Source organism: Dendropsophus ebraccatus, chromosome 4, assembly GCF_027789765.1.
Source record: "Dendropsophus ebraccatus isolate aDenEbr1 chromosome 4, aDenEbr1.pat, whole genome shotgun sequence".
Taxonomy (NCBI): Eukaryota; Metazoa; Chordata; class Amphibia; order Anura; family Hylidae; genus Dendropsophus; species Dendropsophus ebraccatus.
In genome coordinates this window covers 114601290-114621211 of record NC_091457.1, presented here as the reverse complement: position 1 = coordinate 114621211, position 19922 = coordinate 114601290, and the positions used below count along the sequence as shown (strand labels likewise).

The following is a 19922-nucleotide window of genomic DNA, read 5'->3' as shown; positions in this document are numbered from 1 at the left end:
ATTACGAACAGGCTCATTATTTACCAACTGTTTTTGAAAAAACATCAGCAGGAAAAGGGGGTGTAGAAGTCGGCACTCCTGGACGAAGTAGATTAAAATATAACTTTTATTAGTGCATTTAAAATCCGATGGTGGGCATAGCAGGACCTACGCGTCTCCATGACCATGATTAAGCGCAGTTGCGTTAAAACACGTAGGTCCTGCTATGCCCACCATCGGATTTTAAATGCACAAATAAAAGTTATATTTTAATGTACTACGTCCAGCAGTGCCAACTTCCACACCCCCTTTTCCTGCTGAAGCTTGCACACGGTGCCCAGCCAGCGCTCTGAAGCTCGAGCACCCTCCCTTGCACCTTATCTGCTGCTGCTGTATCTCATTTACCTGTGAGCTGTATCTTCCTTTTTCTTTTTTCATATATGCTATTTTGAAAAAAAGAGTTGTCTTTTTCACCTTTCTACATTTTGTTTTATTGCCACAAAACTGTCCAATAGCTGCAACACATGAACTGAGCCTTAAGGCCCTATTACAAGGGGCGATTCAGAGGAGTAAATGAGCACTAACCTGTCAGGTCAGTACTCGCTTGCTCCTCTTTCCCAGGACATTGCCAATGCTATTATACGCACCGGCAGCGAGTGGGGAGGGAGCAAGGGCCCCGCTGTGGGGAGGGGGGGCTACCCGGGTGTTCGCTAGATCGTCCAAGCAGCCCATAGAAGATAGCGGTGGTCTGATGCCACTGCTCCTATAACACGAAGCAACGGCAGCATATCGCTGCTTTCATCATCGTTAACGTTTCAAGGTGTTAAAAGACATGTCGGCTTGTCATTGTCTTCTATTACACTATGCGATTAATCGGCCGTGATGGCTGATATCGGCCGATAAACACTTTGTGTAATAGAGCCTTTAGTACTATAAGAGGAATAATGATGGCAGATCTTCTCACCCACTACTGAAGGATCAAACAAGGATTTGGGAATAAAAAGTTTCCATCTCATTAGGAAAAAAAAGAAAATTGAAACAGGTTCCCACAAATGCCACAGGAATGTAGTGATAAGAGAAGGGCTGCCCTCCTAGCCCTGGCCGCTCTGTAAATAATGTCCAGGCTCAAGCCGCCCACAAAGGAACGACGCGCAGCACTGGAGCTTGTGGCTTTTGTCCCACTGAGAAGATGAAAGGGAGAAGCTTGATCACAGAGAATGAAGACAAACAAAAATCAAAACAACATAAAACCCCCCAAAACTGAGACAATCTGTCCATGTAATAGGAAAATCCTGGGGCTTATGATTACAATAGATGTAAGGGGTGTGGGTAACTGTGCATGAAAACCCCCAGCAACTGTTACGTAATATTTTAGATTATGGTGATTTTACTAAAGTAAAACTGTCATTATCATTCCTATTAGGAAATAAATGTGGGGTGGCCCAGAAAATAGTGGGGTTAGTTCTCATCATTCTATAGGGGGGATGCAATAACACTTGCAGGAGTCCTAGGTAGAGAAGCGTCTCATTCTACTGGCATGTGCTGCTTGTGGGCCAATCACATAATAAATAAGCAACCTTATTGGTCAGGTGATAAAATAATGGGGGACTCCTACCAATAGAATTTGCATGTACATTAGGTTATGGTGCGTTTACACAGGCAGATTTATCTGACAGATTTTTGAAGCCAAAGCCAGGAACAGACCATAAACAGGGAACGGGTCATAAAGGAAAGACTGAGATTTCTCCTCTTTTCAAATCCATTCCTGGCTTTGGTTTCCAAAATCTGTCAGATAAATCTGTCTGTGTAAACGCACCATAAGAAGGTTCAATCAATTTTTATTAAAATATAATATATTGTAACAAGGCATATAAAGCATATTGTGGATAAGATCAAAACATAAATGGCACACCTGTACCAGGAATAAGTGTAAAAACTGTAAGAACAAATGCATAAAGGTAAGCAAACATACATGAGCAGGGTCACCAAAAGGGAGTATACAGGACCCAGATATGCACATGTAACATTGCTATACCTATTAGTTACACAAACACATAAAGGTGTAATTAGAGAGATAACATGGGCATAAAGAAGGGATGGGGACCGGAGGGGGCTCTATTCAAAGCTCACACCAATTATAGAGAGGAAGGATAGAGTGTGGACAACCAAGCCTGTAAGGCCGCTAACCAAGGACACCATATTTTATTATATTTCTGTTCCCCAAGCATATCTGTGGAGAGTAGTTCTTCCATTATCTGAATGGATGTAAATTTGGCCAGCCATTCCATAGGGGAAGGGGGAGCAGACGGACCTTTGATGACAAGGGATAACGTGTCTAGCCGCCTGTAGGAAGAAACGTAGCGCGCATTTTTTTCTGTGAAGGAATAGCACCCGGGAGGATGGAGAGGAGAGTAAGTTGTGGGGTCCATCGACTTGAATATCTACTGACCTGTGTGTAAAGGTCATTCAGGGTAGTCCAAAAAGGGACTATCAATTTACATGTCCACCAAATAAGATGGACCACTTCTCTTCTCCACATCTCCAATAGGTCGCAGAGGTTGTGGGGAACATGTGTTTTAGCTTATAATATACCATCTCGATAGCAACCTATAATTTTTCTCCTGCAGGCGTTTAGACACAGAGGACTTGTGAATGAAGAGGTAAGGCCGTGTCTACTCAGAAGGCTCAAGAGAAGATCCCAATTCCCTCTCCCATTCCTTCATAACCAGCAATGGTGTAAATGGTGTAGTAAACTCTAGCTCCTCCAGTAACTGTGCATATAGAAGAGAGACCAGGTGGAATATAGGTTTCAGTACAAGCACAAGCTTTCTCAAATGTAATGAGGTCCCAAGGAAGCATTGGCACCCATCCCTGACAGACAGTAGGTAAGATTATAATGGTCTAATCTCCCCTAGACAGAAATTTAAGAAAAGGGGGGCAGTGGCAGCAGGGTTTAGAGGAGCTATCTATTGCCCACTGTTTATTTGATAGGGTGGTGACTGGTTACAGATCCCCTCTGAAGTACTCATTGTAGACAGCCAGCATTATGAGTGATGCTTGTAGGATGATTCTTGATCCTTCTGGTTCATGAACAAAATACCAGAACTACAGTGATGACTGACACATAGTTGGAGAGAGGGGGTAATGTTAGGTATCTGCTTAGCAACGCTGATTATTATGGCCTTAGGTCATGAAGAACGTTGTAATGGTTACTGTTACTGGTTATCATTTACATGTATCACCTAATTTGGAAGGTAAGACTTCATATAAGGAGGCCGCATATATCCTTAAATAGGGTATAGGGATTTGGTGTTCTTTATAATGCACTAAAATTGGTTTAATTGCTCATTTTAGAACAATTTGAGATATTGCATTTGCAGGAGAATAAACAGTTTATGTCTATATCTGCAGTATTGTGGTCTTGATCCATTTCACATTGTGGGAACTAAAGTGCTGCACATGACTCTGTGAACCGCTTCATCATTTATTCCAGAGTTCTCAATGCCACGTGTATCATCTGCTGCTTCACATCAGGGAGCCAGAAAATGCTGTCATAATACTGTGTAGAAGAATCTCACAGATTGGGAATACATTCATAGTACAATGTCTTAAAGTGTTTGCTTTGGGGATAAAACTCCTGTCCATATGCACTATAATGGGGGGGGAACCTGTATGAGCCAAAGCCATGCTGGTAGACTACAGACTTTCTTGGGTTAGGCCATGTTCACACAACGTAAGTAAAGTATTAATCACAGCCATTGTTGCCGATTTGCAACACGGCCGTGATTAACACTTTGCTTACATTGTGCTGTAGCTAGATGGAATCCTGGACAAATAGCGACCGCAGAGAATCTGCCAGTTCACACAATGGAGCGTGCGGCCGGAGCCATTGTGTGCAGCCGGGAATTTGGATGTGGGTGCACACCGGCTGGGATGATATTCTCTGACAACGGCCAGTGTCTTACGCCCTGTTAACACAAAGTTTTTTCCGCTCCGTTTAAGTCTAAAATAATGGACGTCATTTAGCTGTCTAGCCTGCCCTTAGTGCAATGACGGCCGTTGGTACATTGTTCTAGTTTGGATTACTAATATGCCTTTGGGTGAGGCTTAATTAAAAAGTCCATTGAATTTAATAGTAAAAACTGAGAAAACGGTCGGTGACTAAAGAAAAACTGTGCATGAACAACTAATAAACGTCTGCTGTTTGCAAAAAGACATCCGAAAATAATTGTCATCATCATTATTTTGACGTTCGCAACGAAAAGCAGACACAAATCACTGCAATAACGGCCATCTTTTATCTATTTTTGACGTGGGGGGGGGGGAACATAGCTTTAAAATAAATTTATACCATGTAATAATATATTTATATTAAGATTCCAACACATACATAGCCATTAGATCCTGTTACCAGACCAAGGTTAAAACAGCGTCTTTTGCATCAGGCTGCTATATGTTGCTATACTTTTATTTTTAAAAAAAAAGGTGCTGCGGAATCTGTTGGCGCTATACAAATAAATATTATTATTCATCATAATAAATAATGATGCAGGGATTTTCTTAGAGTTCACTCTCTGATATACAGTCAGCTTACAGACTGTATATTGTATATGACATGTGAATCGGGCCTTACACAGGCAGTGCTGGCCCTGATAAAAGTGCTGATCTTGCTCATCTACTGACCCTTTACATGGCTCAATCAATTGCAGGCCGGGCCACACAAAAAATTGTTGAATCGTTTATGTGATGCGCAGCTGATCACAATGATTGAAATGGCTCCACAAAAAAAGCCGAAGAACATGCATTTTCTCGTTTGTCTGATAATTGCAGGCCTTTTTACTTGGGTCAGTTTTCAGGAACAAGCCCTCCTACAAACGCTCCTTTGGCTGCTAATCAGCCCGTGTGATGGAGCCTTAGGGTATGTTCAGACTGAGCAATCCGCGCGGAGAAGTTCCGGCAGATTCCTTTGCTCGCCACCGCTCACGTCCGCGCGCATCTCTGCTTATGCACTAGACTCCATTCTATGGTCGGGCCCATTCTGCTGTCCGTGCAAAGAATGAATCAGTTCATTCTTTGGATGGATGACGGAATCTGTCTGACCATAGAATGGCGTCTATGGCAAGGGTGGAGATGAGCGCGGCCGTGAGCGGTGACGAATAACAGAATCCGCCGGAACTTCTCTGTGCGGATTCATCAGTCTAAACATACCCTTTAAGGGAATTCTTCATTTCTTTTCTTTTTTTAATAAAATTATGGTATAAAACTAGATATAAGTAAACAAGTGAAGGACAAGGGCAATGCAAGTAAGAATGGAAGAGAAAAAGTAAACAAACTAGTCAAAGAAGACGAGTAGAGAAGACAAGGACGATGCAAGTAAACAAAGAATATTAAACAAAGTATGGGAATACGAGCTACAAGCGTATCATAAGGATGAGTCAATAATCAAGGAAGTCACAAGGAACAATCAAGTAAACTAAAGACAATACAGGCAAACAATGAAGATGCCGGTAGACAAGGTGAGTACGATATAAGCAAACAAACCAGCAGAAGCATTAGAGATGCACCTTCCCCTGAGATCTTCCATTCTACAGTGATTACACATCAACAGCATTGAGGTCTGGTGTATGTAGAAGAAGCAGGTGGCTTTATATGTTACATTTTGATTTTCAGTGGCTCAGGTAAATTTACTTGTGAGCAAACTGACATCTTCATCCTGACAGCCGCGCAAGTATTGTCAAGCAGATCCCTTCCTTAAAACCTTAGTAATGAGCCTTGTGTGCAAAGTCAGGAGCTCTGGGACTACTCCAAACTCCCCACGCTTCCATTTCCATCTTAATGCTTCAGTGCTGATCCTCTGAGATGAAGCTGCTGGCAAAGATTGTTGCTTTATATACATTGTGTAAGAAGCCAGAACATGTTCTCCTAAAGGAACTCCTCTCCATTAATGTCCAATATGTCTTCATACATAGAGGTCATACGGTGATGTCCTACAGACATGAAGGTCAACTCATCTCTTTATCACAGTCTATTTATTTGGCATTGGCACGAGGCACCTGCTTCTTAAAGGAAGATGCAGCTGACTAAAATGCCCTTTTATTCCTAGAAACGCTCATTTAGCTGATAATATGCTCATGTAAAAGTGACAGTGATCAGTTGAGGAGCGTGAAACCATTCATTGGCTGATCGCATCTTTTGCGCACTGCAAAAAAAATGTATGTGTAAACAAGAAATGTGTGACCAAAAGCTAGATTAAATGATCGCACAAACGTTGTAGTGATCTATAGTGTAAAAGTCATTTTATCTTATCTTCATGCTATGTATAGAATCGAGATCTGGCACCTCTGGATCTGGCAACATGATTCCTTTATTTCTGCCAGTAGAAAAGCTGCTTCCAGACACTAAACCACATAAAAAAAATTAATTGGGAGACCAAGGAAAATCTATGTTGGCCCAGTGATAGCTGTCACCCAAATGAACTCTCTCTGATTTGTCCCATACACATGAACATTTAGCCCCAACATCATCTGTCAGGAAGAGACGGGAAACCACATGCTGCAGGGAGAGAGACGGGAACTAGTCATTTGGGCAGAGCCAGCCGGTAACTAGTTACGGCTCTCATTCTGTCAATCATCCCTGCATAGAGCTCTGACAGGCAGAGACCTATGACTAGTTATAGCCCAGATGACTAATTCCTGTCTCTCTCCCTGTAGTGTGCGCTAGAATAAAACAAGTTAAAAGGACTTTTAAAATTGGCTAAATTTTGCATGTAAAAAGGGTGCTTTGAACTACAAAATAAACTGCATGTACGTAACCTTATTTGCATTTTTTGTTTTAAAGGACAACTCCGGCGGGACCCCCCAAAAAAAAAAAAAAACACAGACACACACAGACACCATACTCACCATCCCTCCGGTGACGATCGCCACTCCATTCGCCCGCCGTCCGCCTCACCGTCACCGCCGTCCGCCGATGTCTCCTTCTTCCGGGTCCATGAGAGAGAAAAGGCTGCCAGCGCGCTTGCGCACCGGCAGCCTTTTCATTGGCTGGAGCGCATCACATGGCTTCCAGCAAGCTCAGCCAATCAGGGCTGAGCAAGCTGGAAGCCATGTGATGCGCTGCAGCCAATGAAAAGGCTGCTGGTGCGCATGTGCACCAGCAGCCTTTTCTCTCCCATTCACTCTCAATGAAGACGCCGAGGAGGAAGAAGACCCGGACCGCCCCCAGCTCTGACATCACCCGACACCAGAGAAGAGGACCGTGACGACCGTAATAGGTAATGTATATATTCTTTAACTTCCGGGGTGGGGGGTCGGGGGTCGGAAAGTGGGGGAAGGGGGCCAGACCGGGTATTTAACCACATTACAAAGTTATATAACTTTGTAATGTGTGTTAAATAAGCCAAAAAAAATTTTCGCCGGAGTTGTCCTTTAAGCCTCTGTGTGTGTGATTTTATATATATATATATATATATATATATATATATATATATATATAGCAATGTGGAAAATACATTATGCACAGCAATGGAAAGGGCGAGGCTGGGGTCAATTTACACCCTCCATGGAATGAGGAAATATATATAAAAAAAGCACACACACACACAAACACGTGCATAGATGATACTAAAAGGAATATGATCGTCAGCATGGAGATTACAGCTCGTTTGTCCTGTGTTTTATTTTTACACATGATGTATATGAAGCTTTTTTGGGGAATTGAACAGGATTCCTACAGTGTCAGTGTCTGCCCTGCCAGGGCCCACAAATGGAAAAATGTCTGGTTTTCAGCAGTTAAATCAATAGGACAATTTTCTGGACCTCCTTCTATAACATTCATAATAAGTCCTAACTAAGGAAAAGTGATTCCCTCACTCAGGAACCCCCTCTATTGGAAAGAGCAAAGTGAACATTTTTGTGAAAATTCTTTAAGGAATTAAAGAATAATGTATGCAGACTGATACAATGGATCCATAAAAATATGATCTCAAAAGCTTCCAATTAAAAAACAGACATTTTTTTAAAAGGCGTTTCAGTCAGATGCAAAAACGTGATTTGAACCTTACCTAATGTCCCGATATAGGGCCATACAAAGATGCAAACCAGCAGGGATCAGCAAGATTGGTGCTCATTTGCACTTCCTTTAGAAGGCACCATTCATTGCAAGGCTGGACCGCATGAAAGATCAATGTATTGTTTCTGTGGCCATTTAAATGTATTGCTGAAGGCCATTTATCCCGTTTACACAGGAAGATGTGCGGTGATAGCGATACATTTTTAGGCTATGTTCACATGCTCTACGAGACCGGCCGGGTCACGGAATGGCCGGTCTCTGAAAAGATCATCCCGGCCGGTACTGTACTGTACTGGCCAGATGATCTTCAGTGCCGCTTAGTTTTGATGCGAACGCATCCGTGCTCGCCTGCATCAGAACTCCCTACTGCACACTATGGTGTGCACTGACAGGGTTTGAAATGTCAGTTGTTTGCGGCGCCGCTAGTGATCCCGGCCGGAATGTATACTATCGCTGACATTTTTACACAGGCCAATTATCAGTCAAAGTTGAGATTCTAGCAGCACTCCTTGCTGATAATCAACCTGAGTAAAAGGGGAATAAGACACACATTTCTATGAAGGTAAGGTGACAGCTAATATAGGGCTATGTTTCTATATATTATAGTCCAACTAGAAAGATTTACCATTCATGCATGAGAACACTTGAAGAAACTACCTGCTGGAATTGCATTAGTAGTTATCAAAGTTATTAAGAAACCACCATACAATACCACCTATGGTGTTGTGTCCTCCACGGGTTCACTGTCACCAGTTATTGTTATTTATAACATCGCTAGTTGTCATCCAACGCTTTAAGTAGTGGATCTGATTTCTTAAAGGTATATACCACAGGATCATTTTGCTGAAGGATTGCCCAATTTCCTGACAGTAAGAGGGTGACATTGGGACAGCAGGCTATAAATATAGGACAATAATAATTATGTAATGCAACAGGATTGGCTACAGGGCAGGGGCAGGTTCTGCCAGCTTGTTCAAGTGTCCAGTCTATTTTGGGATAGCAAGGCTGTCTCAGCACCCTCAAGGCCTGCAGAGTATTCCTTACATTCTAGTTTGTCCATCTTCAGTTGCTCACAAGGATAACATTTCCCAGCACTCCCCCTCCTTATACCTTGTTGCTTTGGCACAATCCCAAGACGCCAATAACGTCACAGGGAAAGCTATAGGGAGGACAGTACACGGGTGGGAGCTGACACAACTGGTGGAAAGGAGATGTCAACAAGGATTCAGTGTAACATAACTGAGGAAACTTCATAGCTGAGTGAAGCGTTATCCCACAGGAAAGATTAGACAACCCAAAATATGCACATGAGAGCGAAGCGCTCGCTGTACAAGGTATCAACTGACCCAACGCCGCATAAATTTACAGACCATAAAACCACATACCACATTAAAGGGGTAATCCTCATTAAACAATATATTGGTATTAAAGGGGGGCCCAGCTGAGCAGCTGTGAATTTGAAACATCTCTGTACCTCACTACGACCTATTACTATCAATAGGTCGTGTGTACAGCACCTCACACTCCGCTCCTGGGGATCTGGATTTTACATGGTGTCAGATCATATAAAGGCACAGTGCATTCAGAAAGTCTTCAGACCCATTCACCTTTTTCACATTTTGTTATGCTGCAGCTTTGTGCTAAAACAACAACAAAAAAATCAAGAATTTTAGAAAATGTATTTAAATGGAAAAATGAAAAAAAAAAAAAAAAATTGCAGGAGCATAAGTATGACACTTTAGTTTGCATCACCATTTCTCTTGATCATCTCTGAGATGTTATCGCACCTTGACTCGAGTCATCTGTAGTATATTCCGGTGACTGGACAAAGTTTTGGGAAGACTCACCCCTGCCTATATAAACTGACAGTGTATATAAGAGCTAAAACCAAGCCATGAAGAGGAAAGTACTACCTGTAGAACTCATAGGAAGGTGGTGCAGATCTGGAGAAGAGAGGTGAAGAACCCAATACTCACTTTAATTGAGCTCCAAAGACCGTGAGTGCAGATGGGAGAAACTTCCAGAAGGTCAGCCATCAATGTAGCACTCCACCAATCAAGGGTTAATAGCAAGGTGGCCAAACAGAAATCTTTTCCCAGTAAAAGACACAAATGCCTACCTGGTGTTGCAAAATAGCATCTAATGGACTGATGAAAACCTGATCCGGACTTCAGACTGGGCCAAAGGTTCACTTCAAACAAGACAAAGACCCTAAGCACACAGCAAAGACATCACAGGAGTGACTTGAACCCGTTGTGAAATTGAAATTGTGAAATTGACTGTCCACCGACAGCCCCCATCCAGCTTGGCTGAGGATCCCAAAATTCCAGGGGTGCAAACCCTGTGGCATCAAACCCAACAAGACTTGAGGCTGGAATCACTGCCAAATGCGTTTCAACTACGGCTTAGTTCACACTCCGTTTTTGCAATCCATTTAACGTATACATTTTATGGAAAAACTGATATAAAAAAAATAGATGCAAAGCGGATGCAATTGTGTGTCATCCATTTGGATCTGTTTTCTATTGACTTCCATTATAAAAAAAACAACACAAAAACAACAAAAGCAGTCTTGACTATGTTTTTCTGTCCAGTAAAAGTAACCAATTAAAAATGGATACGTTGAATGATTGCAAAAACGCAGTGTGAACCCAGACTAAGTACTAAGTAAAGTGTCTTATGCAAAAAGTTTTGTTTTTGCTTTTCAATATATTATCAAAGATTTTAAAAGTTTTCAATTTATCATAATAGGCAATGCAAAACGACTAGGGGATTTTTTATTTTATTTTAGCAGAAGGCCATAATGTGAAAAGATTCTAGAGCCATACTGTATAACATCTCTATATAACAATCACATAGTAAATATATCACATCTGAGAATCAGAAAGTCATTGAGAAACTCCAAGATATAAAAACCCATGACGTCATATGATAGCAAGGCTTTGTTATGGGGTGACTCGCTTAAATTTATTACGCTGGTAAGAGAAACATGCGGCAAGGCCTGTGACATCAGTCCCTGAGGATGACCAGATTAGAACGACCTTTTGATACCCACAGTCCTGCTCAAAGGCTTCTGACGTCTATGCATTTGTGTGCACATATTTAGTGTGTGAGGCCTTCCCACCAATGAGAGCAGCAGTCGCCTGTTTACCCTTTCAGCACTCAAGGTTAAGGTCAGCAGGGTGACTCCCAAGCCCGATTCAAGGCACAAGTGGTGTTTGGATACTATGTCATGTACTTGCCACAAAATATACATTAGTCCTTGCACAATCAGCTGTGGATGTGATGAGTAACAGCACAATGCTAGAAACCAAGCACTCCAGAATATTTATTTTAACTCAAAACTTAAGGGGCTTGTACAGGCTTAGGAAAACATGGCTGCTATCTTCTACAAACAGCACTAAACCTGTCCAAGGGTTATTCTGCAATACAGCAACCAACCTATGCAAAAAAGTGGCACTGTTTTTGAGAGAAAGCAACTATAGTTTTCTAATTCAGAAAATGCTAAATCTATTTAAAAAGGATGTGCTCAGTATACTAAAAAAAAACAACTTATCAACACCATTTTGTAGCCCTGAGTGTCGTAACCAAAGCTGTTTTTATTTTGTATAGGATTTTTATTGTTTGGTAGAGGACCTGTTGGACACAGGGGGTGTGAATATGGGGCTGAGGGGGCATGACTAAGCCTTGGGGGGGGGGGGGATATGAAGCTGAGGGGCTGTGACTCAGGCTCACATACACATGGCTCTCGCATTCACACCCCTTTTTTCAATAAAGTTTACGCCTATCTATTCAGGAAAAAGTGTACATACGGTAGGTAGTCAACCAAACAAACATGCAGAGATGGAGAACCTTGGGCCCTCCAGCTGTTGTAAAACTACAATTCCCATCATGCCTATACAGCCAAAGCGATGATGGGAACTGTAGTTCTGCAACAGCTGGAGGGTCCTTAAGTTTGCCATCATTGCTAAAGTGTATGGAAGCCCCCTGACCCTCCCCCTGAAGATGAAGTCAGGAGAAAGGAGACTTGGCTGTATTTGATTTCAACTGACAACTTCTTTGCTCCCAAATGAATAAACTAACACTAGAGCTGTCCGGTGGCAGCTCTCCCCTTATTTATCCATAGACAACACAAACGTTTGACCTTGACCTTTAAAGGCACAATTTATCATGCTGCCAGGCCCCATGAACAATCACTATCATTTGTGCAGCCTTTTTGCATTGCTATTGGCCACACATCCCTTGTTTACCCAGGGAGATGTGGAGCTGTTATAAACGTTGACGTTTTCTGCTTTTTGACTTTTTTATTAGGGACAATTATCAGCCAAATGAGCATTTATAGCAGGGGTGGGGAACCTTTTCCATGTCGAGGGCCGGTCTGGCATTAATAAAATCATTCGAGGGCCGCATACTGTGCGCGGCAGTTAGTAGCGTGGGTTTGCAGCACATGGGGCAAGGCAAAGTATTGTTCCCCCAGTGCCCCTGCTATTGTAGTTAACCCCCAGTGATGCCCCTTGTAGTCTAGTTAACCCCCAAGTCATGCCTCTGGTAGCCTAGTTATCCCCCCCCATCAGGCATGTCCCTTGTAGCCTAGTTATCACCCCCATCAGGCATGTCCCTTGTAGCCTAGTTATCACCCCCATCAGGCATGTCTCTGGTAGCCTAGTTATCACCCCCATCAGGCATGTCTCTGGTAGCCTAGTTATCCCCCCCATCAGGCATGTCTCTGGTAGCCTAGTTATCCCCCCCATCAGGCATGTCCCTTGTAGCCTAGTTATCACCCCATCAGGCATGTCCCTTGTAGCCTAGATATCACCCCCATCAGGCATGTCCCTTGTAGCCTAGTTATCACCCCCATCAGGCATGTCCCTGGTAGCCTAGTTATCACCCCCATCAGGCATGTCCCTTGTAGCCTAGTTATCCCCCCCATCAGGCATGTCCCTGGTAGCCTAGTTATCCCCCCCATCAGGCATGTCCCTGGTAGCCTAGTTATCACCCCCATCAGGCATGTCCCTGGTAGCCTAGTTATCCCCCCCATCAGGCATGTCCCTGGTAGCCTAGTTATCACCCCCATCAGGCATGTCCCTGGTAGCCTAGTTATCACCCCCATCAGTCTTGTCCCTGGCAGCCTAGTTAACCCCCAAATAAAAAAAAAAATAAACATCCCTCTCACCTTTCCTCCGTTCCCACGCTGTCCAGGTCCTCTTCTCTCCCAGGTCGTCTTCTCTCCCAGGTCCTCTGTGCCGGTCTTCTCCTGCAGGCGGCGCGCGATGAAATGACGTCATCGCGCGGCCCGCAGGAGACTGAAGACACGCGCCGCTCTAGTGGGGAAGAAGCCGGCATAGACAGCATCCTCCTGTGTCCGGCAGCTGTCACAGACACCGGAGGATGCTGTGTATGCCGGCTTCTTCCTCCTCCAGAGCGGCGAGCATCACAGGGGAGCTGCGGGCCGCATCGGGAGGTTTTTAGGGGCCGGATGCGGCCCGCGGGCCGGAGGTTCCCCACCCCTGATTTATAGCAATGCTCCATGCTGATAATCAGCCAGTGTAAAATGGCCCTAAGCTATAGAGGTTACGTAGTAGTGACAACCATCACTGGTGTGGAGGGGACCCAATATCACCTGAGAAGTATTATACAGCATATTTTCACTGGGAGCCCTTTTTACAGATATTGCTTTGGCTCATAATGAGGTTATGCTTCTGGCCTAAACTGCACTGTTCCAGTAAGTATATGGCATGGTATCATATGATGAGCTCCATACATTCTGTGCTGTATCTAATATGCAGTTTATGAAGTATGTCTTATGACACCATATCATGTGGCCTACAGAAGTGCCGAACCATGTCAGATAAAACCAGCCACTAAATTTAAAAGCTTCCGAAATGTTGATAAGCGTGCCTTTAAAACTAGCAGTATATTATGAATTACCAAGGTGTCGTGAGCTAGGTTCACACACAGTAAAAAATAAATAAAAACACGGTCAAAAGTTTGATTGAAAATAAAACGTTGATGAGCATATTCATTATTTGGAAGTCTGCAATCAATTAGAGGTGTTATTCTATAAGGTGTGTGCACTGCCGGCCAATTTCCTATTGAGGTCAATGGAGAGCATTATTACTTTTTTTTTTAAAGGGCCGTATTTTAACCTTAAAATTACGTCTGTATTTTCATTTTATTTTACAGTGTGCAAACATAGCCTTAGAAAGAAGGCAGCTGTGTTTTTTGAATTATGGGGAAGCCCTTTAATTACAGGTATATTGCCAATGTTCCATTATGGTTGCCATTTTTCAAAAAGCGACACCAGAACCTTTCACCATACTTCTTTTGACCTTTGCAGCAGCTGCTCTGCAAATGATGACATCTGAAGTTTCCTCTCTACTTCTCCTCACAGCCGATAACCCTGATGTTTTCGAGAAGGAAAATAACAGACCTTTCCTATTATAAACATTTTTTTTTGCCGTTTGTTAGCAAGCCTGTGTGGCCTGTTGCTTTTATTCTCTCTTTTTCTCTCTCTGCCAATGTTTTGCTTTCATTCCATCCAGAGCCTTAATCTGTGTGTAAAGCACATTCCCGAAATTCCACAGGCTAAAAGAAAAAAAAAAATATCTATCTCATGCCGCTGTGTTAGGCTATAATAAATTGTAATTGTTGCTACATTATGTGGCTGGATTTACGTAGTTAGGCTCCCTGCACACGTCAGTGGTCCAGTTCCCAACCTCCCGCCCCCTATACTAAATAAATGAAACAATTCAAGGCAAGGGCAAATAGAAAAAAATACATATGTGCATCTGCTGCCCAGTACAGTGACCCTGAAGCCATAATAATACTAATGTGTCACACAATGAATAATATGGGATAAGAGACTGGATTAAAACTGGTGCAAGGGAAAAATGGAATAGTCACCAATAACAACCAATAATAGTGGGCCTATGTAAATTGAAGAGCGCAATCTAACTGTTTGCTAGGGGCAACTGCACAATTTTGAATAAAAGGGTATTCACATATCAAATAGTTATGCTCTATACACAGAATAGGGAACAACACACGTACAGGCGGGAGTTCAAGCAATGAGCTCCGTTCAGACAAGAGGCAATGTTTATAAGCCTCGCAGAGTGTTTATAAGGCACTGCGCACATTCAATGGCCCAATCTTCCTTTGTTCTTGGAATCAGTGGGGTCCAATGTTATCCCCTATCCTGTTAAAATGGGATAATTATTTGAGATCTGACAAGCTGCTCTAGCTGAAAAAAACACCACATTTTTGTGATGTTTTTGAATTTTTTTTTCTTTTTGCTGATATTAGTTTGAAGTCAACAGAGAATATACTGTCAAGAATAATACCCATTTTTGCAGTTTTTTTTCTCATTTAGGGTGAAGTTTTGGGGACAATAGCATGTTCACAAAACACATCATGCTCTAGGTGTTTTTTTTTAAGGTAGTTTTTTTTTTTTTTTTTTTTAACATAGACCTCCATTGTTCCTGCTTAAGGCTGGGTTCACACTACGTATATTTCAGTCAGTATTGTGGTCCTCATATTGCAACCAAAACCAGGAGTGGATTGAAAACACAAAAAGGCTCTGTTCACACAATGTTGAAATTGAGTGGATGGCCGCCATTTAATGGCAAATGTTTGCTGTTATTTTAAAACAACGGCCGTTGTATTGAAATAATGGCAGTTATGTACTGTTATATGGCGGTCATCCACTCAATTTCACCATTGTGTGAACAGAGCCTGTGTTTTTAATCCACTCCTGTTTTTGGTTGCAATATGAGGACCACAATACTGACTGAAATATACGTAGTGTGAACCCAGCCTAAAGGTTATCTGTAAGCACCCGAGCCCTACCTAAGGTGCTGACAGTGTGCTGTAGCTGGCAGTCCCCCAGTGAGCATGGTACCTTTTGGTAATTTGTCCGTGAAGTGGATTAGGCACAATCCTACTGTAATAAAGTGTCAAAGAGGACTTGTGGCTCAGCTTTTGTGCTACACTCTGGAACACCTCACAACTCCTTCCTCCTCCCGCCTTTTCATGAATAATCAATGCTGTCAGCCAGTGTCTCTGATTGCAGATCAGTCCTCTGTAGGCAGTTCATGTCTGAAAGAAACACTCACATATAGTTGAATCTCTGAACCCAAATATGTTAGAACTGTGGTCTAGGGGTCAGGGCTGTATTAACAACTGCTGCTGCCCTAGGCACTAAACCTGAAGACGCCCCATCTTCACGCACCTATTGGCGATACCAGACCTGACCAATACCACCATACCCCCCACCCCCCCTGGAAAAGACACCAGATTTACTGGCAAGTCTGAACTGGAGGAGGGAAACTAAAAAAATAAAAACAAAAAAAGTTGTTTTTTCTGTTCCCCTGCTCCCTGGTGCTGCCCCCCTGCAAAGTGCTGCCCTAGGCACCGGACCACGGGTGCCTAGTGGTAAATACAGCCCTGCTAGGGGTAACTCACCTGTCTAGAGACCTGCCGCAGTTCATTCTTTGGTTCAAATCCCCTGATGGAAATTAAATATAGGTCTTTTTTTCCTCATTTTTGCATCATTTTTAAGGCTATGTTCATACACCATATTTTTGTTCAGTATTTAAGTTAGTATTTTGCAACACACTATGCTCACACACTGTTGAAATTTAGTTGATGGCTGTCATTTAAAGGCGCATAACGGCCATTATTCCAAAACAACTTTGACAAACTGTAACGTTTATCACAAAGCTAAGTCGCCTTCGCCTTTGCACTAAGCACCACTAACTTTGCTAACACTGTACAGATAGGGAAAAAAGTTTCAATATTTTTGCTCTAACCAAGAGAAAATTTCTGCCAGTCCTAATCCACTTCACCGGTGGAGATAGGGGTTAAGCGTGAACATGTTCCTGTATCTGGCTCTAAACCGTAAAAGAATATCTAGATTACAATATCTACATTCCTTTACATGTTTTGCTCCATCTTGTATAGTACTGCAGCTATGAACCAGCTCTGTATTTTTATTGTAGTGTTACGCTTTTCTCTCAGCGTGGTTGTAAACAAAAGTATATTTATCCTTCTAACATGAGAGAAACAAAAACAATAGTCGCCCCAAGAAAAGACGTCACCATCGTGGAAAACTTCAAGGTTAAATGTATCAGCTTCACATCTTGTATCTTTTGCCATAATTATACTCTGCCATATCATCTCATGTGAAATCCCATCATCTGCTCTAAGAATGTAACCTTCTGCTTGGAAAGGTCACATGACTCTAAGAATGCCGCATTGGTAGGAAAAGTTTAGACAACTTTCTCAAGGAAATGATACTGTTATTGTAAACTTGAGTTTCAGACTGTTCCTTTGTATAATGGAATCTGCTGTCTATTCTTTCCAGAGCTTTCTGTGAGCAAGTTTGTGGGGAAGGGAGCGGGTGGGGGTATCACTTTTTTATATCCTTATATTTTATTTGAGTTTTGTTTTTCCATTCGCTCATCCTCTGTAAGACTATCCGGCCTGAAGTAGTGGAATCGTCCCTGGCTATTGAAATGTAAACAATACAGATGCTAAATATAGAAGCAGGAGCGAAAACAGTGGCATGTCACATACACGTAAAAATGTCAGACATATATTTATACGTATCTTTACGTAAACACCACCGTCTCTGGGAGGCGGAACTACCATCGTGGATAGGAAAAACATCACATGTACAGTCAGATACTTTAAACTACTCAATTATTGTTAAATCGTTGGCTTTATGTTTGTAGTTACAATGGTCCCTACAAAGTCTCCACAATAGGACTACTTCACTACTGCCATATCTTCTCAGTCTCACTACCCCAGGCAACCATTTAACACCTTTAATTTCAGGGAACCATTTAAGACCTTTAACTTTCAGTCCCCATGATCCATCTACACACCCACCCAATGCTCTTTTTCCTTAACTCCCTTCTCCACCATTCCTGAAAACAAGCTCATCAAATCTCACCTCACCACTTGTGCACTTGACCCAATCCTATCCCACTTTATCCCCAACCTCACTACTGTTTTTATCCCAACCATACCTTATCAATTCTATTAACAACTAGCATCCGTTCTTCATTTAAAGATGTAACTATAACACTCTTCAAAAAGCCATTCCTGGACCCATCCTGTTCGAACATTTACTGCCCTATCGCCTTCACACCTTTCCTTAATTTTTTTTTTTTTGCACTGAACCTGGAAGCACTGCAATACCAGGTCAATGCCTGGGGAGGACAGAGCAAGCTCTTTTTCATCTCCCTGTTCTAAAAATCCAGTTAATATGCTGTCCTGAATAGGGGACGTGTGAGATACTACAGAAAAATAGATACTACACTTCTTAGCCAAAAGGACGAGAAGGGATGCTTCAAAACTACTCGAACAACATGTCTAGCTTAAACTGTCTCTTCACTTCTCATCTGACTCACTTTTTGACCACCAACCATCCTACTCAAAGTGGCCAATGATCTGCTCACCACCAAAGGCTCACGCCAATACTCTGTGCTCCTTCTTGAACTTTTCTTTGTCTTTTACACAATTGGCTATACTCTCCTACTGCAAAACTTAGCATCATACCTCACCAACCATACATAGTGTCCAACCACCACCTTCTAACCTCATCCTCTCAATTTTAAGTCCCCCAAGGCACTGTCCTGGGGTTCATACTCTTCTCATGGGCAACTAACATCTTCCTCTGTCTCCTTTATAAAACATTTGCTGTCCACCAATCTATTCTCAACTGCCTGACTAACCCACCTATCCTCTCTCTCCTGCTCTGCCATTTTCCTATGCCAATCCTTTCACTGGCTCCCCATACCTAACAAATTAAGTTTAAATGGCTACACGTTAGGGGCCTATTCCACGGGAGCGATAATCGGCCGATTATCGCTCGGAAAACGATCAACCTATGATCGAGTCATTGGCTGATCATTTATTTAGGGCCAGACCTAAAATCATCAGTCCCCCACCGCGCATCGCTACGGTGGAATAGCAGTGGGCAATCGTGGCGGGCGACCAACCGCAGCGCAGCATACATTACCTGTCCGGGCTTCTCCTGCGCTCAGTCTACCTCCCCGAGTCCCGCTTGCAGCATCAGCAGCTCCGGAGCGGCCTGACTGAGCAGTCAGACCACTCAGTCAATCACAAGCCAGGACCGCTGCGGCCAGTGATTGGCTGAGCGGTCTGACAGCTCAGTCAGGCTGCACCAAAGCTGATGCTAAGCCGCGGGACCCGGGGAGGAATACGAAGCGCAGGAGAAGCCCGGACAGGTAATGTACTGCTGCAAGGACATCAGCAACGAAGTCCCTGCAGCCCTCGCTTAACGATCATCGGGGCCGTGGAATAGGCCCAGTAAACGAGCACCGATCTAGCAGATCGCCGCTCGTTTACATCGTTGCCTGGCCCGTGGAATAGGGCCCTTAGACATCGGCCACTGTTTGACAGGGCCGTGTCTAACAATAGCTGATGTTCTCGCAGTGTGTGAAAATGGCCTTAAAACGCAAAGAAGGCTGTTTCCATTCACTGCCTGAATACAGGGATCTTGAACACTGTGAAACACTGAAATACAATACACATTGGAGAGTTGCAGAACTTTTCATTTTATGATGGTTACGTTATAATGCCAGGAAATCCCTTTTAATAACCAAGATACCTAACTACAGCCATTGTATTCACTGTGGAGCTGCTATCGGCATCTGACCAAGTAGAATGGAGTCAATCTCTGCTAATCTATGTGTCTATTTCGCATGCTACAGTCCTACCTTCTTAAGATTAATGGCAGACAGGATCTGTGCTGGATTACAGCTAACTTGTGATTAGGATTAATACAACCGACTCCCTTTCCCCTTTGACGCCAATTATAGGTATCTCTTTATGTAACCGTCTGGTCC

The 19922-nt window shown here is 43.0% G+C and overlaps 1 non-coding gene across 1 annotated transcript; it reads right to left on the bottom strand.

Annotated features, from left to right (window-relative positions):
- Window positions 1-18215: 18215 nt before the first annotated feature.
- LOC138790167 (U2 spliceosomal RNA) lies at window positions 18216-18397 on the bottom strand. The gene has a single exon (XR_011362866.1). It is a non-coding gene; the product is annotated as a U2 spliceosomal RNA (small nuclear RNA).
- Window positions 18398-19922: the final 1525 nt, after the last annotated feature.